A 4,244-nucleotide genomic window follows, 5' to 3' on the forward strand; every position below is an offset into this window, starting at 1 on the left:
TGTAAATAGTTTCAAGTACAAAGTAAATGCTATATATATACACATATGTGTATATATGCATATGTATGTATTTTTGTATGTATGTATATATAGTTGTAAGCATGAGGCAGGTTCAAGTTTTGCTATTAGAACTTTCTGGAATTAAAATATATATATTTTTTTGATCATGTATAGAGTCTGGTGCCTTCTGGACTCAGACAGTGGAGGTACTGAGGGCCACCCCCAAGGGACAGCTTGGGGCTCTTTTGGACATTTTATGTTGGTCAGCATTTCTGAGTGAGATTGGAGATCTATAACAAAATGGTGCCTACCAGGTCTCCTGTAGAGTTTAACAGGAGCAGTGGGTCCACTATGGGGAGACAAGGCAAAAGTAGGGGCTGGAGAAGGAAGTTTAAAATGGTCTTGTCACTTAACTGAGTTTGAGATGTTTCTTTATGTCTAAGGGTGTTAATAGTTATCTCAATGTTTAAGCTGAGGATTAAATCAGGTACTAATTTTGTCTTTTGAAAGAAATATAATCATCACCACTTATCTGCAGAGAATAAGTTCCAAGACCCCCAGTGGACATCTGTAACCTCACATAGTATCAAACCCTATATACACAATGGTTTTTTTATACAAACATACCTGTGATGCAGTTTATTTTATAAAAGAACAGTAAGAGATTGGCAACTGCTTAATAATAACAGGAAAGTGAAAGTGAAGTTGCTCCATTGTGTCCAACTCTTTGCGACCCGATGGACTGCAGCTTACTATGCTCCTATGTTGATGGGATTTCCCAGGCAAGAATTCTGGAGTGGGTTGCCATTTCCTTCTCCAGGGATCAAAGCCAGGTCTCCCGAATTGTAGGCAGACACTTTACCATCTGAACCACCAGGGAAGGTGTAATAATAACATAGAACAATTATAATAATATATATTTATAACAGTTTTGTGAATGTAGTCCCTATGTAAAATATATTACTGTACTAATTTAGTGATTTTTTTTTCACCCTAACTAAGCACTATGCTCTGTGGCCATACCTTTTGCAGTTTGAAGTTTGACAGCAAAACTTACCCAGATGTCTTTTCTCTGCTTCACATTCACCCACAGATATTAGCAACCTCAGCATACATTTTTTTTTCTATTTATATCAAATTGAGAACTTTGATCTTCTCACTTGAAGGTAGCACTTAATGGATTCTCTCTGGCATATCTAAATGACCAGCATCATTCCACTTATGGTTTGGGGCCATTATTGAGTAAAATAAGGGTGACTTGGTCACAAGCCCTGTGACATCTCAACAGTCTTTGTGGTAACTGAGTGACAAATGGGTGAGATGTGCAGGACTAAGTTCAATTCACATTCTGGGCAGGAGGAAGCAGGATGGTGTGAGATTCCAATCACACTCCTCAGAATGACGTGCAATTTAAAACTTATGAGTTATATATTTCTGGAGTTTTCCATTTAATATTTTTGGTGAACAACTGAGGGTTAACTGAAACCACAGAGAGTGACACCTGAGGTCAGAGGGGATGACCTTGTCCTGTGGTTGCCTTTAGGTGGAAAAAACACTAGAAGGGAACACTTGAAGCCAAATGTGATTGTAAAATGGCCCATCTTTTCCTGTGTGAAGAAGCACAAGCATGACCACAACCCAAGAAAAAGACCGCAGGGTCCAAACCCAGAGATGAGGACAATAAGGATGCTGAGGTCGTCTTTGTTGGAGTGCAGCACGTCAATGAGGATGCTGAAACCCTCTTTGTCAGAGTGATTTCAAGTTCAAAGCCAATCATTTCTAACATTTTGAACAGAGTGCCCAGGGACGCATCTTCAAGAAGAAAGAAGGGCCACGTGAGTCCAGATCCCTCCTGCACGTTGCAACCTGCAAATCTAAGGACCTCAGCATCAGAGCCAGTGGCCGTATCACCAGCTTCTCAGTCTAACTGGGGAGGAAGAGACAGTCCTATTATTTTTGAGCCTTCGTCTAAACCTGATTATAAAACAAGCTCTCTGGAAGCTGTGCTTCACAATTCAGAATTGCTCTCTCTGTGGCCTCATTGTCTATCTGGAACTGGTCTCTCAGTAGGAGGCAAGGATGAAAGTCCTCTTAATGCAAAGCAATGTCCCACTTCAGATGTAAAATGTAACAGTGGGAATCCCCAAAGACCCAAACTCAGTGATGGAATCCCAGGGGGACCTGCCTCCACCATGGCCCCCCTAGGTATCTCCCCTACAAAGGACACGATTATGACCTTGGAAGATCTCCCAACCTCAGCGAGCCATGTTCATGGCAGGGCATCATTTTCACAGACTCATGCAAATGACAAGGCATGCTTCAGTCTTACGGATCCAGACAGAACATGTAGTTTGGAAGGGCTGGAGAAAATGAATTTTTTGACTCTTGCAAGTCAGAGCAAGACTGTTGATCCCATGAAAGGAAATCTGATCATGTTACTTGACTTGTACTATGGACAGCATACAAGAGATGGGCAGCCAGAACAGAAGACTCACACAGCCTTTAAATGCCTCAGTTGCTTAAGAGTTCTAAAAAATGTCAAGTTTATGACCCACGTGAGGAAACATCTGGACCTTGAGAGGCAGAAGGGTGACAGCTGGGAAGTCCACACTACTTGCCAGCACTGCCACCACCAGTTTCCCACCCGTTCCACCTGCTGTGTCACATTGAAAGTGTCCACGCTTCCCGTGAGCCCTTCATGTTCTGTAATATCTGTGATTTGTCCTTCAAAACAGATCAGGTTCTCTTACAGCATATGAAGGACAGTCACAAACCTGGCAAAATGCCCTATGTGTGCCGTGTTTGCAATTACAGATTGTCAGCCTTGGCCGATGTAGAGGCACATTTTAGAATGTGGCATGGAAACATGAACAATTTGATTTGTCTGTTTTGCCTCGAAATTTTCAAACTGGTGGCATCCTTCGTGAATCACGCTTGGAAGCACTGAAACAAAAGGGTCTTTCCATGTTCCAAGTGCTGGCTACAGTGTTTGAACCTGAAGGAATAGACAGAGCACCAAACAAAGAATCATCAGTTATTCAAAAAGCCAGAGCAATTGTGAGGGTTGCCTCCTGAAACAAAGGTCATGATCAAAACTTCAGTTCAGCTGAGACTGAGAGAGAGACAGCATGCATCATTGTGAGGAAAACTGACTCCCAAGTGCCACCCAGAAAAACTACAAAGAAGATTGACTACAAACACACAGTATTTCAGACGTGTTGCAGCAAGGGATCTGGCTAAAAAATTATGTTCTATCCACCTGCAGAAATTCAGAAAAGCCCTATTGAGGTTTAGCCAGCTGTACATAAAGATCCTGCCTGGCTTTTGTTGTTCAGTTTCTCAGTCGTGTCTAACTCCCTGTGACCCTATGAACTTCAGTATGCTAGGCTTCCCTGTCCATCACGATTTCCCGAAGCTTGCTCAAACTCGTTTTATTGGGTTGCTGATGCCACCCAACCATCGTGTCCTCTGTCAAGCCTTCTTCTCCTGCCTTCAATATTTCCCAGTATCAGGTTGTTTTTTTTTTCCCAATGAGTTGACTCTTCGCATCAGGAGGCCAAAGTATTGGACTTTCAGCATCAGTTCTTCCACTGAATATTCAGGGTTGATTTCCCTTAGGATTGACTGGTTGGATCTCCTTGCAGTCCAAGGGACTCTCAAGAGTCTTCTCCAGCACCACAGTTCAAAAAGATCAATTCTTCAGCATTCAGCCTTCTTTATGGTTCTCTCTTCCATCTGTATCTAACTATTGGGAAAACCATAGCTTTGACTTTATGGACATTTGTTGACAAAGTAAATGCCTCTGTCTTTTAATACACTGTCCAGGTTTGTCACAGCTTTTCTTCCAAAGAGTGAGCATCTTTTAAATTCACGGTCTCTGTAACCATCCTCAGTTATTTTGGAACAAAGACAATAAAGTCTGCCTTTACTGTAGCTGAGATTGTACTTGCTTCATCTCTCTACCATCAAGTAGCTTTGAAATCTCCATGTGCCTTCCGGGCCACTCTCTTCTACCAAAGTAACCACTTCTCTGACCTCTAGCACCAGGGATTCATTTTTCTTTGTTTCAAATTTTAAATAAATTGAATCACACAATAGAGTTTCTGTTCCCCTGGTCTTGGTTTTCTTTTAAATTAGTGAGATGCATTCTTATTGTATGTAGCTGTGGAACATTCTTTTTTATTTATTGGTAGAATTCTCTTGGAAGAATGAGCATAGTCTTATATGTCCATTTTACTTTGCCT

General features: G+C 41.7%; 1 pseudogene; it reads left to right on the forward strand.

The window, feature by feature from the left end:
• The first annotated feature begins 1,592 nt into the window (after positions 1-1,592).
• LOC132344456 (zinc finger protein 280A-like) lies at positions 1,593-3,287 on the forward strand (annotated as a pseudogene).
• Positions 3,288-4,244: the final 957 nt, after the last annotated feature.

Source organism: Bos taurus, chromosome Y (assembly GCF_002263795.3).
Source record: "Bos taurus isolate L1 Dominette 01449 registration number 42190680 breed Hereford chromosome Y, ARS-UCD2.0, whole genome shotgun sequence".
NCBI lineage: Eukaryota > Metazoa > Chordata > Mammalia > Artiodactyla > Bovidae > Bos > Bos taurus.